The 24,165-nt window shown below is 38.4% G+C and overlaps 1 protein-coding gene and 1 pseudogene across 1 annotated transcript in view; one reads left to right on the forward strand and one right to left on the reverse strand.

Annotated features, from left to right (window-relative positions):
• SH3GL2 (SH3 domain containing GRB2 like 2, endophilin A1) overlaps nt 1-24,165 on the reverse strand; it is a 248,132-nt gene that overhangs the window by 119,276 nt on the left and 104,691 nt on the right. The window lies entirely within an intron of this gene.
• On the forward strand, nt 8,731-9,822 carry LOC138163026 (minor histocompatibility antigen H13 pseudogene; annotated as a pseudogene).

Below are 24,165 nucleotides of genomic sequence, written 5' to 3' on the forward strand. Positions count from 1 at the left end.
TCTAAGTGTTCAAGTGAAAGGAAGGGTCAATCATTGTTGTCTTATTTTAAGAAATTGCCACAGCCACCCCAACCTTCAGCAACACCATCCTGATAAGTCAGTAGTCATCAACATCCTGGCAAGATCCTCCACCAGCAAAAAGATTATGACTTGCTAATGGTTCGTATTATGCTTAGCATTTTTTGAGCAATAAAGTATCTTTAATTAAGGAATATACATAGAGTTTTCTTAGACAGTACTATTGCATACTTAATAGTCTACAGTATAGTGTAAATATAACTTTTGTATGCACTGGGAAACAAAAAATATTTGCTTTAATGGTAGTGTAGGATCAAACCCACAATATCTCCAAGGTATGCCTGTATTTCACTTCACCCAAGATCAGAAAAAAAATCCTTTGTTTCTCTGAATTCCTCATATTTGTCATTTTTTACAGCACAATAACATTCCACTATAATCACATACCACCAGTTTATTCAGTCATTTCCCAATAAATGGATGCCAGTTTTGTTCTCATTTCTTTGCTACCACAAAAAGCATTGTTGTAAATTTTAGGTATATATCCAATGCTATTTCCATCACAACACTCTGGACTTCAGTTTTGACATCTGTAAAAAAAAGTTACAGATGACCTCTGCATTTACTTCCTGTGCTGACATTCTATAATTCTGTAAAATATACCAAGTGATGGCAATTTTAAAGGCAACACATATAACATCCACAGCATCAGAACAGAGAATGGAACTAAGGCATAATATTCAATAGAACAATAATATTCAACAGAACTTTCACAATTGTTCAAATCCCCATTGATCTGTCAAGATGATGTTATTTGTTCATTTAGTCACTGGCTCTATGCGGGTGAGTTTCAAATACATTTACCTCCTTAATTAAGCAGATGACATTCAGTGAGGGCAGAAGTGTGAAAAGGGAAAACAGACAGGAAAGCTGCCTCTGGAGATGTAATTAAGTAGTTCTGGGCATGGGAGATGAGCCCAAGACAAGAATTAACCACATAATCACAGCATGCCAGATAGTATATGAAGGTTTTAAGTCACCAAGAAAAATAATATTAAAGGCACTTCATTCACTCCATCTCTTTGGTTTTTTGGGTTCCTATGTTTCTTCATGTGTCTGAGCTCTGGCTGTTGCTCTAAGAATGCTCAAAGTGAAGGTATTAGCACATACCATGGCATTCATTCCATGCAATTCATTCCTTGGCAGTAATAGTCTTGCTACTCACTTTCTTCAGTAATAAATAGGACCCATAATGCAAATCTGATAAAGTGTGGTCAAAGAACACAGAGTGCGAAGTCACAGAATCCCAAATATCAAAACTGAAAGGGAAGTCAGATGTTATCTACTCCCTTCCACATCAGAATTGGAATCCCCTGTACAACAACCTAGACCAACAGTCATACATTCTACCTAAACCCTGATAGTAAAGAAACTCCTCCATACTCCCTACAAAGGAAGCCCATTCCACTTTGGGACAGCTGCCATCTTTACAAAGATCTTCCTCTTTCCACTTTGATACTGTGTTATCAGTCACCAGTATATTTGAGAGAGAGAAAAATCATAGGATCTCTAAGTTGGAAGAAACCCCAGACACCATCTATCCTAACCCACATCAAAGCCAAGAGTGGCTTCTTTAAAAGAGGTAGCAAGTGGACATACCTGCCTTTATTTGAAGATTTCTGGTCTTTTATCTACTGAGGAAGATTATTCCAAAGTACAATAGCTCTAATTGTTATGAATTCTTTCATTACTTCAAACTTATGCCTTCCTCTTTACAACTTCTACCTACAACTCAGAGTTGCCAACCAAAAAAGAATATAATTCCTCTTCCCTAAAACAGGCCATCATATGTTAAAAAAAACTGTTATGCCCCACACCCCTCAGTCCTCTCTTTCCCAGACTAAATATTCCCATCATGGTTACCCCCTTCCAAATACATCCAGAACTAACACTATATTCTACATGAAGTATGACCAGGAAGAAGAGAAGAAGAATACTTTAGTACTGTTGGGTATTATGTGCCTTAATTCATTCAACAAGTTACAAATTCACCTAATCACGCCATCACCAGCTCACAGCTTTTCATGTTGTCTACAAGGATTTGGTCAAAGGCTCTGTCAAATGACTTACTGAAATTTGGGTAACTGGTCTTAGATTTCAGCAATAATTTTACCATCCAAAAACCTGGCCTATGTGTACTACACATTATCATTCATAGCATCACAATTTGTCATATTTGTGGAGAAAGAAAAAGAAAAAACTCCATTTATTTCTGCTTCCTTATGTATCACTTAAGTATTTAGGAGCACTGTGCTAGCTCCTGGAACATTTGCTAAGTCTGAATAAGACAGTCCCCGACCTCACAGAACTTAAAACTGAGTAGTTAGGCATTACACATTCAAACAATTTCAATGCAAAAATGATATAAAACTGTAGGAGAAGAGTATAAAGGAGGTGTTATGTGGAGTCTGTTATATCACCATAAGCAAATCACTTAATTAATTAGCATTTATTAAATATCTATTATTTGGCACGAATTTTGCTAGAAAACAGGCATGTAAAGACAAAGATAAAAAAGACAAAGAGCTTGTCTATCAGGAGAGAAAAAAGCTCATTAGGTTTTAGAGGCACCACAACATGGGGTGGGGTGGGGCAGGAGGACCCAGAAAAGTCTCACAGAAGAGGTATCACTTGATTGGGCTTTGAATTAAACTATAGACTCTGGGAAGGACATCAGGAGAAGTGAAAGAAAGATCATATTCTAGTAATGGAGGATAAACTGTGTAAAACCAGGAGGACGGGGGTTGGAACATTGCCCATGAGATACAACAAAGTAGTCTGTCTACCCTGCAGAATGAGTTCATGTGAACAGCATATAAGGCAGGAAAGATACCTGAAGTCAGATTGCAAAAGACTTGAGATACCAAAGACAGTAGTTTGTATTCAATTCTAAAGGTAACAGGCAGTAACTAGAGTTTGATGGGAAGAGAGTGACATCAGATCTGTGCTCTAGGAATATCACTTCAGCAACTGTGGGGAGGATGGATTGGAGAGCGGACATCTTGGCAGCAAGAAGAACAATTACAAGGCAATTGAAAGATGACAAAAGATGGTAATGGTCAACGTTGGAGGATATGTAGAAAAACAAATATCCTAATGCATTGTTCATCGAGCTGTGAACTGATCTAACCATTCTGTAATACAATTTGGAATTAGGCTGAGAAATGACTAAATTACTCATATCCTTCAGCCCTGTTTTCCTACATTAAGGAAGGGCACATACTTCAAGAAAGTCAATGACAAGAAGCTTGGTCTCATATACACATATACATATTTATAGTGGCTTTTAGTAGCACCAAGGAACTAGGAACAAAGTAGCTGTCAATTAATTAGGGAACAGCTAATCAAATTGTGATACACAGATATAATGGAATATTACAGTGCTATAGGAAAAAATGAATATGAAGACCGAAGAAAAGAATAAAAGATAAATATTCATACAACTTATGTGAAATGAAGTAAATTGAACCAGAATTATGGTGTGGAATATTTTAGATAATGTCAAAATTTTCTAATATGTTGCTTAATTTTGCTGCTTTTTTTCTTCTTTTATTTTCTTATTTATTATAACATGACTGGCTCTGTTACGGTGGAGGAGAGATATAATTGGAAATACAGGGTGATATGAAAACAAGAGGTAGCAATAAGAATTTATTCTTTAAAAATGCTACTGCAATAGTTCAGATAAAAGGTGATAGGGTCTGAGCTGCAGTGATGGCCACGTAAGTACAAAGAAGATATGACAGAGGTAACATAACCAGAATCTGGCAACTGACTTGAGAATCAATCTGGGTTACGAAATAGTATCTCCAAGTTTATTCATTTGTAAAATGGAGATCAAGATGTTCCATTCACCCCACCTCCATCTATCTCACAGGGCTATTGTCAGAATCAGATTTTAAAATGTATAGAGAAATACATGCCTATTGATTATAGAATAAACAATTAATCCTAAATGAATGTTATAAAATCAAGATATTTACTGTGCCATAATAAATGGTGAACAGGTAGCAAAATGGTACAGTGGACAGAGCACTGGGCCAGGAGTCAGGAAAACCTGAATTAAAATCCTAGATCAAATACTTAAGAGCAGTGTGACCCTAGGCACATCACTTGACCTCTGTTTGCCTCAATTTCCTCAACTGTAAAATGGGAGTAATAATAGCACCTGCCTCCCAGAATCAAATGAGGTAATAATTGTACAATGCTTAACAGTGCTTGGAATATAGTGAGTGCTATATAAATGTTAATCAAATGTTACAATCACAGGGACCAAATGTAACCATTAAGAAAAATTAAGAAAAAAAAAATTCCTCTACTTTCTTTTCAGAGGTGGGGGGGGGGAGTTACAAGAGAGAAATACTGTTTATTTTATCAGACTGATGTTTTGGGTTGCTTTCCATTAACTGTCTTTCCTTTTTGTTATAAGTAATGGTTCTCTGGGTAGGAAAGGGAGAAGAGAATATATTCGGCATTAAAACTGATAGAAAAACAAAAGATTTAAAATTTTTAAATTGCTTGGAAAAAATAAGCAATGTGTGAAAATGAAAGTGAATGGCAAAGAGGCTACATGAATGATCATGATATTATTGTGATTCATTGGAATAATATTGGACAAGTCAATAAGAAAATCAAAAAATCCAAGCAAATACAGAAAACTAAGGTTCTGCTTTGTACATCTTATCAGGTATAGGTGGGATCACAATGTCTCACTCAATACATAGAAAAAGGAATACTGGCAATGAAATTAAAATGGTCAAGAAATCGTGTGTGGGTTTGACCATTTTTAACAGATCAAAGTTAGGTTTCTGGTGGCCAATAGAAGACAATGTGCTTCTTCACTTAATAAAAGGCCAACTAAGACAGGCCACCTGAAATAGACACTGTCATCTTGAAGCTACCTTTCAATATGACTTTTTATGAGAATATTTATTTCTCTGATTGAACCCAAGTTCTTCAAAGAATCAGACTGTTAAATTTGGAAGAGGTCTTAGAGGTGAGTTGTTATCCACTTAGGAATTTCTAAACAACTCTATTTACTTTATATTAAATTTACTCACTTATGTGTATATATGTTGCTTCCTCCCAATAGAATGAAAGCTCCTAAAAAGTAGGGACCGTTTTCCTTTGGTCTATGCCTTACACAAAGTAGGTCCATAATAAATGCTGCTGGATGAATGGATAAATCATTTTCCAGAAGAGAGGAACTAAGGCCTAGGAAAGAGGAAATCTCCTACCCAAGATCAAACAGCAAAGTGCAGCAGACCCATACCTACAAACAAGGTCCCCTTTCCTTTATACCATAAAGCCTTTCCTTAGGAGAAGAATCATTTCTTTAGACCTGAAGCAGCATTATATAATGTAGGAATTCTTAACCTTGTCTCATGGCAGTCAGTGAAGCCTATGGACTCTTTCTCAGATTACTGTTTGCAAAGACATAAAGGAAACCAATTACACTCAAATATAATTATCAATTTTTTTAAGTCTACCAGGTTAAGAATGCTAGATATACTGGAATTTGAAATCAGAAGACATACATTATTTTTTTTTCTAGCCTGAAGCTTACTATCTAGGCAGCTATCTGTTACTGTGGGTAATTTGTTGAACCTGAAGTCAGAAAGACCTGAATTCAAATCCAACCTGAGATACTTACTAGTTCCGTGATCTTCAAAAAGCCATTTAATTACTGTCTACTTCAGTTTTCTCATCTATAAAAATGGAGATAATGATAGCATTTTTTACAGGGTAGTAGTGAGGATCAATTGAGATAATATTTGTAAAGTGCTTTTCAAATTTTAAAATACTGTATAAATACCACCTTTTACTATTAAGATTATTGTTATTATGTCATTATAGCTGAGTACTTTTCTTCTTTTGGACATCAGTTTCCTCCAACATAAAATGAATAGTTTGGGCTTGATTTTTAAGGTCATTTCCAATAAAATTCTTTTGGTATTAAATCTAACAAAATTTAAGCTTAAGGCCTAAATTTGTTTATACTTTGTTGCTTAGAAACCAAGATTTTTAAAAGTTTTGCTTTCCTGCTCCCAAGTCTATCCATCATCCAACCACCAATCTGAATATTCATGAGTAATTATTACTTTAGCTACAAAATGAGCGAATTTAGCACTAGAATTGTGCCTTAGTATCTTTATATACCTCATATATCACAGTAAATTTAGCTTGAAATAAAACATGGGTGGTGTGGGCCAATCTTCAATTAGGTTTCTAGTTGACATATTTTTACTCTGAAATTTGCCAACAGAAGAATCTAGCCAGCCCTATCTTGATGTCAGTGGGAGTAATGTATCACTATAGTGCCATTTCTGTTGGGAAAGCCTTTGATTCATTGGATGTGGAACTAGAAAGGTGATCAAAGGCCATCTAATTTAACCTCCTCCTTTCACAGATAAGGACAGTCCAAAGAGGTTGTGACATATTCAGGGTTGCACAGGAAGTAAATGTCAGAGGTTATCTTTGAACCTAGGTCCTCTGACTCCAAAACCAGTGCTCTTTCTACTGTCCCACATAATCCTACTATTTTGCTAGCCTGGGTTCCATGCAAACTTTCTTGGATGATTAGAAGGGAAATTCTCCTAGAATGACTACATTACCCTCAACCCTTAAAGATGGAGCTAAACATGGTCTAGATTTGGCCAAGACCTAGTAGACTGGTATGAATTTCTCAGAGACATACTACAAAGATAAGGAAGAGCATCATAATAAGACAAAAGAGGGAAGAGTAAGGCTGGAGGGGAGAAAGCTTAGATTACTTGGAAAGTATAGCATAAAATGCTGTCTGGATGAATGAATGAATGAATGAATGAATAAAGCATTTATTACAGTGTATAGAGCACTGAACTTGGAATCATGAAGACTCATCTTTTTTAGTTCAAATATGGCCTCTAACACTTACTAGCTGTGTGACCCTGGGCCAATCACTTCACTCTATTTGCCTCAGTTTCCTCATCTGTAAAATAAGCAGAAAAGAAAAATAAGCAAAAAAAAAAAAAGAAATGGCAAACCATTCAAAGTATTTTTTGTCAAGAAAACCCCAAAAGGGGTCATGGAGAGTCAGATATGACCAAAACAAATGAATGACAACATGCAACATACTGGTGATACAAATAGAAAAGACAGCCCCTGCTCTCAAGGAGCTCATATTCTAATGGAGAAAACATCAATATTATAGACAGTTTCAGCTTCAAATCAAATTAAAAAGCCACATGGTCCTTAGGGTATTTGTGGTAAAGCAGATGTTAACACTTCTGTGGTGTCATTTCCAATGATAAAGTCATATCACTTATAATGTTGAACCATCTGACAGTGACTGAGACTTTAGAGGCAAGAATTTTCTTTTCTGTAGCAGAGATTACAGTATCAACTGAAACAATTGTCAGGCAACATCACCACCTAAATTCAGTGTTGGAAATTCTAGTCATTGGGGGTTTCTCTCACTACCAGGCCTGGTACAAGAAAGCTTGCTCTAGTCCCAGCATCCCAGATTAAGGTAATAGGGTCCACAATACATTTGTGCTTACATACAACACACACATGTATTCACACATATGTACATACATACATAGCACCATTGGACCTTTCATTCTAGCATCTGGTCAAAACCAGGGTTCTCAAGATCTGATGGTAAAAACTTGTATTCTGAATTTTCTGGGAACAAGTCACCCACCATACAAAAAAATATTATGATATACTGCCCTTCTATCACATGACAATCAAGGTGTTATTCTTAGTGAGAAAGGCTATAAATATGTTTCTGAAACTTCTAGTCCTAATTCCCAATACCATAGACTATAAATGAATTATTTTAAAATGCCACCTTTCGCACACAAAACAAAACAACCACAAAGGCACTAAATATTCTGGGTAGTTTAATGACTGATGTCAGTCTCTTGGGAAGTAGAGTTGGCTTCAGAACAATGAACACTGGGTTCAAGTCCAGCTGGCCATGTATCAACAAGTATGTTGATATACAATCAAGATGTATCACCAAATCTCTCAGTGTCCAGGGCAACTCTCTAAGACCATAAATCAATCAATAAGCATTTATTAAGCACTTACTGCTTGCCAAGTATTTAAGATATAAGTTGATACAAATTTTAAATCAAGGCAATGCAAAGTAATTTAGAAAGGCAGAAGAGGGCTACCAAAAAAAAAAAAAGGAAAAAAAAACAGTCCCAACCTCAAGGAACTTACATTTGAATGAAAGAGACAACACCTACATTAATAGTACAGGTAAGATACATAAAGAGTAGGTGGAAGGCAGCCTAGGATGGGATGACCCTAGAAAAGTTCTGTAGCAGAAGGTTAAATTTGATTCTTAGAGGAAGCCAGGGAAACTACAAGGTATAATTGAACAGGGAGAGCAATCCCACAATGGGGAACAGCCAAGGCAAAGGCATGGGGATGGGAGACAGCACTGTAGATGCATCAGCAGAATGTTAAAGGGCAGTAAAGCAGAAGAAGATTGGAAACGCTAAGATGGGACAAAATTATAAAGAGTTTTCAATGCCAAAGAGAGGAACCCTAAGGATAAATGGCAAGCCCCTCCCCTCCCCTGCAGCGCCAGGGGCGGAGCTGGAGCCGCAGCAGCCAAGCCATGGACCCGACCCGACCCTTTAGTGAACCCCCTCAATGGCAGCTGCCCCTCCGAGACCCACCCCCGCGGTTCCAGCGTAGCCGCCCTCCACCTCCGAGGGCATCCCCCCAGCCCAGGGCAGCCTCCTGCTCTTAGAGCTGCTGCCCATAGTCTTCGGGGCCTTGCACTCTGTGCGCTGCCCCAGCAGCAAAAATGCCTCAGATATGCTGGAGATCATCACCAGTCAAGATGCTGCCCGGTTTCCCATCATCACTAGCTGCACACTCTTAGGCCTTTACCCCTCCTTTAAAATCTTCTCTCCAGAGTACCTCAACCTCCTGCTGTCCATGCACTTCTTCCTGCTGGGGATCTTGGCTCTCTCTCACACCATCAGCCCCATCATGAACAAGTTCTTCCCAGCAAACTTCCCCAACAAGCAGCATCAGCTACTCTTCACACAAGGCTCAGGGGAGAACAAGGAAGAAATTGTCAATCATGAGTTTGACAGCAAGGATCTCATGTGCCTGGCCCTAAGCAGTATCATCAGTGTCTGGTACCTGCTGAGGAAGCACTGGATTGCCAACAGAGAAGGCCTGGCCTTCTCCCTCAATGGAGGGGAGCTCCTACGCCTCAATCATGTCAGCACAGGCTGCATCCTGCTTGTCTATGACATCTTCTGGGGTTTTGGCACCAATGTGATGGTAGCTGGGGCCATGTCCTTTGAGGCACCAATAAAATTGGTTTTCCCCCAAAACCTACTAGAAAAGGGGCTGGAGGCAGACAACTTTGCCATGCTGGGGCTGGGAGACATCGTCATTCCAGGTATCTTCATGGCCCTACTTCTGTGTTGTGACATCAGCCTGAAGAACACACACACACCTACTTCTACACCAACTTCATGGCCTACATCTTTGGCCTGGGCCACACTCTTCATTATGTACGTCTTCAAACATGCCCAGTCGGCGTCCCTGCCTGCATTGGATACCCCCCTGCTGGCGGCGCTGGCAAAGGGAGAAGTCATGGAGATGTTCAGTTATGAAGAGACAAATGACAAGGACAAGGATTCAGCCAGTGAGTGCAAAGAGGGAGCACCACTGTTGTCCTCATCCTCTTCCTCCTCTTCTGAGATGGAAGAGAAGGAGCAGTAAGGGTGGGCTTGGAGCCGGGGCTCAGGGGGGCTCTCCTGCCACCAGGGGAGAAGCAGGGGGAGAGACAAAGGCCTGTAGAGCAAGGTGTTGATGTTCTGGGCCTCAGGCTTCTCTGCTCAGGCCAGGCCTCTCCTCAGCCCAGCTGTGTATTTTCTCTCTGTTTCTGGTCGTGTACCTCCTGCGTCCTCCCTCCCCAGCACAGGGCAGAGAAACCCCAGCTATGTGGGGAGGGTGACAGGTGGTGAGAAGAGCCTGGTTTTTAAACTTTTTTGTATTACCGTGAACCCCTCTCTCACATTAAAAAGTCTATGTCAAGTGAAAAGTGAAAAAAAAAGAATAAATGGCAAGTCACTGGATTTTACTGAGTAAGGGGGGGAAGGCATGGTCAAATCTAGGCTTTAGGGGAATTACTTTGGCAGCCATGTGAGAGATGGATTGAAAAAGAGAGATACTTGAGGAAAGCAGGCCAATGGAAGGTTATTATAATCTATCTACATGATATAAACCTATAAACCATCATTATGGAAAGAGCTCCCATAAGGCAATATATAGGATATAAAGAGAAAAAAAGAACTTAGCTGTATAACACTTCTATTTAAAAGGGCCTTCAAGAAAATAACAAAATTTTCAAATGTGTATAAAAACATCAATTATCCAAATTAAATGGAATTAATCATACCTCAGATATGATTGTCTGGAAAGTATGACTGGAAATGTAACCCTCAATTCTATAAACGTGGAGAAAGATATGTAAATCCCATGGCATGATTAAACATATATGATGACTGTCAGGCAGTTAGGTGGAACAAAGGATAGAGCATTGTGCCTAGAATGAGCAAGATCTGAGTTCAAATCCAGTTTTAATAGCTGTGTGATCCTGGCAAGTCACTTAACCCTGTTTATCTCAGTTTCCTCATTTGCAAAACAAGCTGGAGAAGAAAATAGCAAGCCACTCCAGCATCTTTGCAGAGAACACCCTAAATGGGGTCACCAAGAGTCAGACACAACTGAAATGACTTAACAATGATGATGATGTATATTTTTTTTAATAAATGCAACAGCGTGCTACAATGAAACAAAAACAAAACAAACAAAAAACTCATGAATTTGGAGTAAGAAGACCTGGGTTGAAATACTGCCTTTGTCATTATCTGTGTGACCTTAGGTAAGTCAAAGTCTCTCTGAGCCATATAATCCTTACCTCAAATAAGTCAGATTAGATCATCTCTACTTGTCCCTTCCAGATCTAAATCTGGGAGCCAGAAAATGTAAATTTCTTTCCAACCTGAACATAGTTATGCTTACAAAATCTTTTCAGATATCCCCACATATACTGAAGATTTTGTTATATTTTGAGGAGATACCTTGAAAGGTCACCGACTCACCAAGGAAATTGTGGAAGGGAGGGAGAAGTAGGGAGGGACCAGGGATAAATGGCTGGGTATGGAAATAATATTCTCTGCCTCCTCCAAAAATAAACATTTAAAAACCTTAACTTGACTTCTTCTATATGTGCATTTCTATCACATGAATATAAATATTTCATAGAATGGCAAATCGACATAAAATGAATGTGAAATGAGTAGGGGCTGGATCAGTGTAAAGGGATCAAACCATCTCGAACATCCATCCAAGGTTAGCATTGAGCTCTTTATGTCTAGTGATGGAGGAACAGAGGCACAGATAAAGATGCTGCATAATGGTCCAATAGCCTAAGTGAAGCAAAGAATTTAGAATTCTGAAAACCTCACATTGTTCTCAGAACACAGCTGCTTTGATCTGTTTGGGGATCCACTTTCCAAGCAGTCACTAGAATTCATGTTTACCCTAAGAGGATTAAAGCAACAATTTGAGATTTAAATCAGAAACAGAAGCCTGATGCTCTCCCCCCCCCCCACCAGCTGTTTGTCTGTCTGCTAAGAGCTTCTTAAACAATTCTACTTTACTATTTAAGAATTAGGTATAAACATAGTAAAAGCCAAGAGTAAAGGGCATTTTAAACACGCATTTATTCCAAAGCATTCCCAGATTTTCCTTTTTAAGTTCCCATTTGAAGGTTGCCACCGCAACAAACAAATTGAAGCTCCCAATGGCCTCTAGACAGCAAACACAGAATCATTCACTTGAAGCACATGAAAATGAATGGTCTGCACTCTCTATAATGATGGAAAGTGACAGACTTGCAACTCGCAGTCACATGTCATAACAGGACTTCTCCCTTAATTTCAAGGGAAAGTCTTTTTCCCCCTTATCCATCATAAGTCAATGGTAGCAACCTCCCTTTAATACAAGCCTTTAGCAATGAGTCTGCCTTCTTTGAGCATGGATTGAATCAGCTAAAGGGCAGATTTATACCAGTGTTGACATTTAGCTATATTGTATAATGCCCCAAAGCTAGTAATAAAAATAAAATTAACTAGGAAGTCGTGAGAGAACCAGAGATGCTATTTAAACATAATTCACAGTTGAGAGTACTTATGGTGATATTTTTTCTTTCTTAATAAACATCAAAAATGAGTATTTCAATATGCACCAAAAACCAAAGAAAAGTGATTGTATATGAAACTATGAACTTTTATCATATACTGTTTATCTTTTTCTTCCACTATATACAGCTTGGCTGCTTGTTTTGTTTTTTATAATTCAAATTTAACAAGGTGCTTCCATTTCTGCCCTACTTGTCTGTGTCCCCATCTGAACCTCCTTCTGTTCTCTCTTGTTTAAATATTCACTGGTGCCTCTTTATTTTATTCCTTTTTTATAGTATCCCTAACACTACCCTCATTTCCAACCCACCTCCATAAAAAAGAAAAGAAAAAAAAGCCCTCTCTTGTAACAAGTGAGTATAAGCTATGTCCGAAAATGATGTCTCATTCTGTACCTCTAGTTTATAATTTTTATGGATTAGATTAAAGCAGATATACAAGAAAGAGGCATCAAAGAATAATGAAATTCTATTCAATAAACATTTATTAAGCACCTCTGTGGGCAAGGCAGTTAGTCAGTAAACAGTTATTAAGCATAGGTGGAGCAGAATATTTTCAATGCTGGGTCTGAACTCAGGAAAATATGAAATTAAATTTAGCCTCGGATACTTACTATACTTACTGGACAAGTGACTTAACCCCACTTGCCTCAGTTTCCTCATCAGTAAAATGAATTAGAGAAGGAAATGGCAAACCACTCTAATATCTTTGCCAAGAAAACCCCAAATGGGGTCAAAAAGAGTCAGACTTGACTGAACAATTGTGCCAAGCAGTGCAAAATGTTGGCACTTTAAGAGCTAAAGCTTAATGTTGGGAAAAGAAAAAAAAATGATCTGGGTGAAACTAAGGGAGTCTTCACAGAAGAGGCAGCACCTATTCAGAATCCAAAAGAAAAAGGATTCTGAAAAAAAGATGAGGAGAGAATGCAATTCAGTTAGAGGAGACAAATTTTACAAACTGAGAAGGTAGGACATAGTATATAATCACTGGCTGTCAAGCTTGTCTGCAATATAGAGAAAATGAAGGAAGAAAATGGTTGGAGCCAGATTGTTGCTGTTGCTTAGCTGTTCTGTTATATTTGACTCTTAATGACCCCAAAGGAACACAGCATGCTAGGTCCTCAACCTGAGGACTCATCTTCCAATGTCATGCATTTTAATACCGTCCATGAGGTTTTCTTGGCAGATACGGGAGTGGTTTGCTGTTTCCTTCTCCAGTGGATCACCTTTTGTCAGAACTCTCCACTATGACCTTTCCATCTTGGGTAACCCTGCATGGTGTAGCTCATAGTTTCATTGGGCTACGCAAGCCCCTCCACCCCAAGTAGGAATCTCGGGACACCTAGTTAGGCCCAAAGCATGAAGGAGAAGGAAGAGTCAACTATGATACCTAGAACTAAGTCTAGGTTTTCAGGAGGATGGTGGTACCATCATCAAAAGTAGGCAGGTCAGTAAAAGGCATGTTTGAGAGGGGTTAGAATACTAGAAACCATCTAGTCCTTCCCCATCATTTTACAAATGAGGAAACTAAAGCCCAAAGATATTAAGTGGATTGTTTTCTCTATGAGAGAAAAACATGTATTTCATCTTCCTGTATTTGCCTATTCCCTAGCCCATAAATGCTCACCCTCCACATCTTGGAATCCTAGCTCTTTAAAGGTTCAACTCGTGTGATCCCCATGAGACCCTTCCTGATCCCCCAAGGAATTAATGCTCACCTCTCCCCTAAAAAAAGGTATTTTGCTTTTACTTTTTGTTCTTTGACTCTCCCCATTTTGTTCTCTGTTCATCCCCCTACATATGCCCCAAAATTGAATGTAAGCTCCTGGAAGGCTGTTTTTTTTCCCTTTATTTTCACCAACACCTTGCACACAGTAGGCACTTAATAAATGCTAAAGGTCTCAAAGATCAAGTACTCAAATGTAGTCTTGATAAAGGTTAATAACAGACTGAAAATGGAGATTTTATCATCTTTCCAAAATAAGCCTCTGGTAGCATCTTGCCATATTTTGCCCAGATTCTCAAAATTACTCTAACCAGTCATCTTTTGGGTAGCATTCACATTGCAGGTACACTGGAATTACAATCTCTAATACTACTAATTATCAGTCTTTCAGAGAGGACAACAATTAGGCACTGCACTTCATGGAGTTCTAAAAGCCGAGCTGCTCTGCATCTTGAGCACTGTACATGAGGAGAGAAAAATCTGTTCCCTAGCTTCTGCAGAGTGTTGACAGAAGTGTAATGTTTTCCAACTATTTATATCACTTGTTTTTCTTATGGAGGAAGCATGGTGGGGCCTAGAGCTATTCTCTGTCACTTAATGCAAAGCTCCTTCATATATATATTTGAATATTTGATTTTAAAACTTTCAATTCCAGATTCCTGATTCCCTTCCCCCGCTGCCACCCATCCCCACTGGGAAGACAAGCAGTTCAGTATAGGTTGTACATGTGCGGCTAATGCAAAGCAATAACATAGTAGATATATTGTAAAAGACTGACTATATTTCCCTCCCTCCTATCCCACCTCCCACTTATTCTATTCTCTACTTTGATCCTGTCCCTTTTCAAAAGTGGGTGCTTCCAACTTCCCTCCCCCCCAGCCTGCCCTCCCTTCCATCATCCACCCTCTCATCCCCTTCACCCCCCTATTCTCCTGGAGGGTGAGATCCCCTATTTAGAGTGTATTTAACTCCCTCCTCAAGCCAGATTTAATGGGAATAAGGTTGACCCATTCCCTTTTGCCTTCCTATTCTTTCCCTCCATCGCAACCATTTTCCCTTGCCTCTTCTGTATGAGATAGTTTGCCCCAATCTGTCTCTCCCCATCTCCTCTCATTATATACCTCTCACCTCTTAATTTCACCTTTTAAGTATCATCCCTTCCTGTTAAATTGGTTCTGTGCCCTCTATCTATGTATACCTGTAAACATATATACAAACATTCACATATGTATTCATATGCCCATATACCCTCATATATAGACATATATATATATATATATATATATATTTCTAATCCCTTCAACTACTGAGAAAAGTTTCATAAAATACAATTATTTTTTTCATGTAGGAATGTTAATAGTTCAACTTTGATAAGTTCCTTATGATTTCTCTTCCATGTTTACCTTCTCATGCTTCTCTTGATTCTTGTATCTGAATGTCAAATTTTCTACTCAACTCTGGTTTTTTTCAGCAAAAATGCTTGAAAGTCCTCTATTCCACTGAATGACCAAATTTTCCCCTGAAACATGATACTCAGTTTTGCTGGGTAGGTGACTCTTGGTTTTAGTCCCAGCTCCCTTGACCTCCGGAATATCACATTCCAAGCCCTTCGATCCCTCAGTGTAGAAGCTGCCACATCCTGGGTTATTCTGATTGTCTTTCTACAATATTCAAATTGTTTCTTCCTGGCTGCTTGTAATATTCTCTCCTTAATGTGGGAATTCCGGAACCTGGCTATAATATTCCTAGGAGTTTTCTTTTGGGGATCTTTTTCAGGAGGTGATCGGTGGATTCTTTCAAACTCTATTTTGCCCTCTGGTACTAAAACATCAGGGCAGTTTTCTTTGAGAACTTCCTGGAGGATGCTTTCTAGGTTCTTACTTTGGTCATAGCTTTCAGGTAGTCCAACAATTTTTAAGTTATGTCTCCTAGATCTATTTTCCAGGTCAGTGGTTTTTCCCATGAGATATTTCACATTGCCTTCTATTCTTTCTTTTGTTTGGATCTGTTTAACAGCATTTTTATTTCTCATAAAGTCATTACCTTCCATTTGCTCCAAACTAATTCTGAAGCAATGATTCTCTTCATTGAGCTTTTGAGATTCTTTTTCCATCTGGCAAATTCGACTTTTTAAGGCATTCTTCTCCTCATTGCCTTTTTGAGCCTCCTTTGCCATTTGAGTCAGTCTGTTTTTTAAGGTATTATTTTCTTCAGTCAGGCTGTTGACTCTCATTTCATAATTTTCTTGCATTGATCTCATTTCTCTTCCCAATTTTTCCTCCACTTCTCTTATCTGCTTCTTAAGGTCCTCTATGGCCTGTAACCAGCTTGTATTTTCCTTTGAAGCTTTTGGTGCAGGAGTTCTGACTTCACTGTTTTCCTCAAGTTCCATGCCTTGCTCCTTCTTGTCCTCAAAATAGGAGTGTAACATTGGAATCTTCTGTCTGCTTTGCTTCCTTTGCCTGCTCATTTTGCCACTCAATGATTTGACTTTTGGGCTTTTTGCCACAGTAGGACTCTGCCACCAGACAGGGGAGTTTTCGTCCCAAACGCTGGGGTTTTCTCAGTTGCCGGAGGTATTAGATGGGTGCCCTCTCTGAGGTCTCCACACACTCTGGCAAGCTGGACACACACCCCAGGACCTCTACCCTAGACTGCAATCCAGATCCAAGCAGGTTAAAGCAAGAGCGATTACCCCTCAGACTGGTGCTTGGTCCCCCTACACTCTGCAGGCCAGGAGCTGAAGCTGCCATGTGGTGCTGGATGGCTGTGCCAGTGTCTCAGCAGCTTCTCGCCGTGGGGGGGGTGGCAAAAGCCACACACCCCCACTTACTGGGTCCCAAAGTCCAGACTGCATTGATGTTTCACTTTGTCCTTTGCATCTATGTATTGATAAATCTGGAAACCGCCACAGCTGCTGCTGATCTGGAGTGCCTCTGGCAGGCAGCTGGTCAGGCCCGCCCTGGGGCTAAAGCCTCGGTGTGGGGCTGGGCTCGGCTCCCAGAGCGCTGCGCTGGCTGATTCCTGCTGGCCTGCTGGGCTGTCCTCAGCTGGAGGTTAGCTTCTCTGTGTCATTTTGTGGGTTCTGCAGCTCCAAAGTTTGTTTAGAGTCCCCTTTTTACATGGATTGGGGAAGGTGGAAGCTGGAGCAGCGGGAAGTTCTTGCTTCTACTCCACCATCTTGGCTCCGCCCCTGCTCCTTCCTTTTTCAATGGAAAAATAAGTTATTCTGAGATTTTACTATTAAGAATGAATGCACCCTAAGGGGCAGCCAGGTGGCTCAGCGAGTAAGAGCACCGGCTCCAGTGTTGGGATGACCTGGATCAAATCCCGGGCTCAGACACTCAGCACCACACCCAGAAATAACTGGCCGTGTAACCTTGAGCAAGTTACTTAACCCTGATTGCTTTAAAAAAAAAAAAAAAAAAGAATGAATGCACCCAAAGAAGAGCAGATGCATGACTTTACATGTGGCACAGAGGAAAGAGAAAACACATGCTGACATCATGAAGGGAAGGCCAAAGGCTGAGGTAGCACAAAGAGTCAGCTGGTGTGGGTTCAAATCCTGACTCTGATAACTCGATACCTACATGACCTTATGCAAGTCACTTCTTTCTGGGCCTCAGCTTCCTTATCCACAAAGAAAAAGAAAAAAATTAGTCATAATTATCCTCAAGATTACTTCCACCTCTGAATTTTATGATTTTAAACCCAGGATATCCTATTTAATGTTAAATCGGTAAGAGGACATCAAAAAATAAAATGTGATAGATAGAGATTAAAATGGTTAAATCAATTGGAGAAATTCTTTAAATTAGTGCAATGTTAGGATTTCTACTCTATTTTTTAGCTTCAGTCACAAAATGTCATGAAAAGAAGGCTGCACTTGGAAGCAGGAAGCTTTGGGAGTCTTAGCAATTAACTTTAGCTTTTTGGGCCTCAGCTTCCTTGTGGGTAAAATGAGAAGGCTGAATTAGATTATCTCAAAGATACATTCCAAATCATACCATCTAAGAATCTAGGTCACTTCACCTGCCTCAATCTCAGATTCTACATGACATTCCTTGCAGATTAATATTATTTTATAATTGTATAAATCTTAAAGTTCTGTAAAAAGAAAACTAAAAAATTTTTTTCACTATAAGTCTCCACATTACTAGAAATAAATTTGAAGGGACAAAAATGAGTTAATAAATATGTTTATGTTATTTATATACATCTTACATAAATTTAAGATTTATATGTAATCTTGCTTTTATAAAATTAATTTGCATTACTATCTTTCTTTGTATCACCATTTCTAAGTGAATTTCTCCCCTATTCTGCTAATCAGAGTCATTTCTTGTAATGAAGAAGAGAGAAAAAAGCAACAATTAAGACATGATAGTCAACATAACAACGACACCCATTATCCCTACCTATGCAGAGAAAGAAGAGAAACTTTTATTTTCATCTCTTCTTTGGGAACAATCTAGGTCATTATAATTACACACTAGTCAGTTTGTTTTTTAAGGAACAAAAAGGTTATTATTTTCATTAACACTGTAGTAGTTATTGTATACTTTGTTTTCCTGGTTGTTTTTTACTTTACTCTGAGTCAGTTCTCTTAATTTTTCACATTGATTATTTCCTAAGGCACAGTAATATTCCATTACATTCACATACCAACAATGTTTAAATAGCCTCCATTTTATAGACATCTACTTTTTTCATGTTTTATGAACACTGCTGCTATAAATATTTTAGTAATAATAATTATTATTGTTGCTACTGTTGTTATTATACAGCTAACATTTATATGTTCTAGGCACCGTGACAAATCCTTTACAAATCCAATGTCATTTGATCTTGGAAAATAAGTGCTATCATTATTCCCATTTTTCTGTCAAAGAAACTCAGGAAAAGAGAGGATAGCCTTTTTTGTTTATTTTTTACTTCCATGACATATATGCATATATGCACTATCAACCTCTGTGTCAAAGGGGATGGATATATTTATTCCAAAATGGTTGTCACAATTATGTTTCCACCAGTACAGTATTATTAGCATGACTGTCTTTCTGTAGCCCTTCAAAAACTAAGAATACCCACATTTTGCCATCTTTTCTGGGTGAAACCTTCAAGTTGTTTTGATTTGTATTTCATATGAATAGTGATTCAGTGATTGCAACTTTAATATGGTTATTAGTATAGAATTTGTCCGTGGGGAGTATGGAGTGTTCAGGGAGGACTAACGTCTCTGGTGAGGGCTTTCCAAGCCCTTTTCAGGGCTGCTCATCCACCTTCATTCAATTCTCACCTTTGACTCCAAGAAGCATGTGCAGTGGTCACCCTCTGGTAAACTGTCTTGGCTGATGGGCTAAATCAGGTAATCAGTAATGGGGGTAATCAGACCTCAAATTTGCCGGTAAGTTGAGGGGATGTCTATCCTAGGCTTTCTCCCCTATCCCCAACACAGAATGGGTGGAAGAGAACAATTTGTTTCAATAACCCTGAAAGTAGATGAAGCAGGCACTTTGGAATGCTTAGAACTTGGTTTGACATCAAAATCCCCAAGGTCATCCACTGTATTCCAGCCCAATATCAGTCATCCTGACTTCTGTCTTGCTACTTGCCTTGATGACCCTGGAAAGTGAGAGTGAGGCCGACAACTTTGTGCAGTGCAACTCTGCTTCACTTAAATCCAATTCACCCACGAGCCAAGACATTCCCCCCATGACTGGACATTTTTTAAAATGAAGGATAGGGGCGGCCAGGTAGCACAGTGAGTAACAGCACTGGCCCCAGAGTTGGGATGACCTGGTATCGAATGAGGGCTCAGACACTTAGCACCCACCCAGAAACACCTGGCTGTGTAACCTTGAGCAAGTTACTTAACCCCAATTGCTTAGGGGCAGCCAGGTGGCTCAGTGAGTAAGATCACAGGCCCCAGAGGCAGGATAACCTGGGATCAACTCCAGGCTCAGATACTTACCGCCACACCCAGAAATAACTGGCTGTGTAAACTTGAGCAAGTTACTTAACCCCAACTGCTTTAAAAAAAAATGTACAAACAACAATACATAATTTGTAATTCTTCCTCAGGGAATTCTCTTTTGCTATTCTTTGAACATTTCTTTCCGATGGTAAATGGCTTTTGATCTTAAATATTTTTGTCACTTTAAGATACATCTTAGATAGCAGAATCTTTTTTGGTATGTTTGAGCTGAAGATTTTTCTCCCAGTCAACAGCTTCTGTTTTTGTCCCGTATACATTTATTTTGATAGTGCAAATGTTTTTTTTAAATGCATGGGAGTAAAATTATCGATTTTATCTTTGTGATCATCCCTATCCCTTCTCTGATTAAGAATCCTCCCTCTAGTACCATATCACACCTATCAGATTGGCTAACATGAAAAACAGGAAAATGATTAATGTTGGAGAAGCAGGAAAATTGGAACACTAATGCATTGTTAGTGGAGTTGTGAACTGATGCAACCATTCTGGAGAGCAATTTGGAACTATGCCCAAAGGGTAACCAAACTGTACATACCCTGTGATCCAGCAATACCACAACTAGGTCTGTATCCCAAAGAGATGATAAAAAATGCAAAAGAACCCACATGTCCAAAAATATTTAGAGCAGCTCTTTTGTGGTGGCCAAGAATTAGAAATTGAGGGGATACCTATCAATTGAGGAATGGGTGAAATAGCTATGGTATATGAATGTAATGCAATACTACTGTTTCATAAGAAATGATAAACAGGTAGATTTCAGAAAAACCTGGAAAGACTTACATAAACTGATGTTGAGTGAAGTGAGGAGAACATTGCCAAAGTAACACAGTTAACAGAAACATCTTCTGATAATCAACTTTGATAGACTTAGCTCTTCTCAGCAATACAATGATCTAAGACAATTTTAAAAGCCATGTGCTGGAAAATGCTATCCATATCCATAGAAAGAACTATGGAGTCTGAATGCAGATCAAAGCATGTATTTTCTCTTTCATTTTCTTGTTTTTTTCTTTCTCATGGTTTTTCCCTTTTGTTCTGATTCTTCTTTCACATGACTAATATGGAAATATATTGAATATAATTATACATGTGTAGATTATATCAGACTGTATGCCATCTTGGGGAGGGAAGAGAGGAGGGAGAGAAAAAAATTTAGAATTCCAAATCTTATAAAACTGAATATTGAAAACTACAAATTAATTTAAAAAAAAAAAAAGAATTCTTCATCTATCCATAACTATTTTAAAAAACATCTGCTTCTCTCCTCAGTTTTTTTTTTATGGTATGATCTTTAATATTCAGTTCTCATATCCTGTTTGAGTTTTTTGTGGTACGTTGTATAAACTGTGGATCTAAATCTAATTTCATTAGAATCATAATTATAATCATGTGAATTTATGTCATAAAATTATGAGATATGTAATATTAAAATGCATTTATTGTTTAAGAAATTACACATCTAAGAAATTTTAAGAAAAATAGGTACATGTTTATTCTAGAAGACAGTAAAAAAAAAATATATATATATATATATATATAAACTCCTCTGTGGAGCTGAAATTTTATCCTTTATAAAAAGAGCTTGAACATTCTTCCCTTTTTAAATTAGTACTCATATCCTATATATTGCATTCCTTCATGATCTATTTATATTCTATAAACTTACATAAGTGCTTTTCTTTTTTAATTATTAAATTATTTCTTTTTAGTTTTCAACAATCACTTTCATAAGTTCTAAATTTTCTCCCTCTCCCTCCCCCCTTCTTCCCCAAGATGGCTTACAATCTGATATAGGTTTCACACATACATTTCTATTAAGCACATTTTCACATTAGTCATGTTGTATAGAAGAATTATAATGAATAGGGAGAACCATGAGAAAGAAAAAAAATGAAACAAAACAAAAAAGGAAATAGACTGCTTGGTTCTGCATTCCAACTCCATCTTTCTTTGGATGTGACTTGGCATTTTCCATCATATGTTTTTGGGAATTGTTTTAGGTCCTTGAATTGCTAAGAAGGGCTAAGTCTATCAAAATCAGTCCTCACACAGAGTGGCTGTTACTATGTATAATGTTCTCCTGGTTCTGTTCCCCTGCCTCAGCATTAGTTCATATAAGTCTTTCCAGATTTCTCTGAAGTCCACTTGTGCATCATTTCTTATATCATAATAGTATTCCATTACATTCATATACCACAACTTGTTTAGCCATTCCCCAATTGATGGGCATCCCCTCTATTTCCAGTTCTTCACCACCACAAAAAGAGCTACTATAAATATTTTTGTACATGTGGGTCCTTTTCCCATTTTTATGATCTCTTTGGGATACAGTCCTAAAAGTGGTATTGTTGGGTCAAAGGGTTTGCACATTTTATAGCCTTTTGGGCATAGTTTCAAATTATTCTCCAGAATGGTTGGTTGAGCTCACAGCTCTACCAACAATGAATTAGTGATCCAACATTCCCACCTCCTCTCTAACATTTATCATTTTTTTTTGTTTTGCCATATTAGCCAATCTGATAGGTGTGATGTGGTACCTCAGAGTTGTTTTGATCTGCGTCTCTCTAATCAATAGTGATTTAGAGCATTTTTTCATATGACTATAGATAGCTTTAATTTCTTCCTTTGAAAAGTGCCTGTTCATATCCTTTGACCATCTATCAATTGGGGAACAGGAGTGATTTTCTACCACCATCCCTATAGCTAATATTTAGGATCCAGGGATGAATTTCTAAAGCACATATAGCATTTTGTTATCTACCCTTTAGAATGCACTATAATATTTATAAAAAAGTTGAATAAACATGCTAGGTATTAAAGAAAACATGGTACATATGATCTATATTAAGACATTTTATAGAAATGATTAACTACCTTGCTTCCATCTTGTTCATATAAAAAATTACATCTGACAAGTGATCTGAAGAGGATTGGAGACATGAAAAAAATGTAAGGAAAAAACCCTAACTAATTAAAAATTGAAAGCATAATAGCAGTTGATATTTAATACACAGGGCAGAAGCGCTGTTAAGGTTGCTTAGCAACCAAGGTGGGGGAATGACTAAATAAAGGAAAAAAAATACTGGTTAGCCCTCTTTCTCAAAAGAAATAGCACACTACTAAATCTAAGTACTACAACTCAAATCAGCCTGGTAAAAATGATGATTTAATGTGCACCGTGTCCAGTATATAGTAGGCACTTAATAAATGCTAGGTGACTGACTCATATGTTTCCTTTTTCAGGCTTAAGATTTACAACCAGAAGGGACTTTGTTCATCATTTAGTCTAAACCCCTGAATTTTCAGATGAGGCAACAGGAACCAACTGAAATGACCTACTCAAGGTCACACAACTAATAAGAGAAACAATACTTGAACCCACATTCCTCCAATTCCAAATCCTACACTCTTACCACAAAGCACAGTGGTCAACAACTAATCTCTATATGATAAGGGTCATCCAAGGGAGCAAGCTCAGAGCTTCCCTTTCCACTTCTAGTTCTACTCAACTACATGGGAATTTTTAGTCCAGCTACATAGGACAGAAGGGTAAAGGGCATGCACACTGAGAAAGTATGTGTCTTCTCACTGGCTACAGAGTCAGAAGAACTGATGTCACAGTGGTGACCTTGCCCCCCCACCCCACCCCACCCCTGCTGCTGCAAATCATATCAGGACTATCTTGAGGAGAAAGGGATACCTTATGGACATAAAAATGTGGCACCAAAAGATCAAAAGCATATTTCCTGACTAAGCAAGCCTGAGCCTGGCTTTAGACTCCCTCTTTTTTTATTGTTCTTTCTTAATCTTAGCAAACACCTATCATGAGAGAGATGTATCCAGGCTCCAAGAATACTCTGTGACTTTGAGAGGTCAGGAGGACTTGCACTAAGTCGGTGACAACTACAACAAACTTGGAGAAGACGAACACTAACAAAAGGATCTGGTCCAAGCTGAATTCGTTTTACCATAATTCAACTGGGATTTGTCAGGAGAGTCAAGAGTCAAGGAAAAAATGTTTAAACCTAATCAGCAGGCCTACAAACTATTTTATCTATCTGTGTGTGTCTATGAGAGAGAGAGAGAGAGACAGAGAGAGAGAGAGAGAGAGAGAGAGAGAGAGAGAGAGAGAGA

Source organism: Petaurus breviceps, unplaced genomic scaffold (genome assembly GCF_028583685.1).
Source record: "Petaurus breviceps papuanus isolate PSGF00001 unplaced genomic scaffold, PetGlider_PUasm1.0 187, whole genome shotgun sequence".
NCBI classification, from domain to species: Eukaryota; Metazoa; Chordata; class Mammalia; order Diprotodontia; family Petauridae; genus Petaurus; species Petaurus breviceps.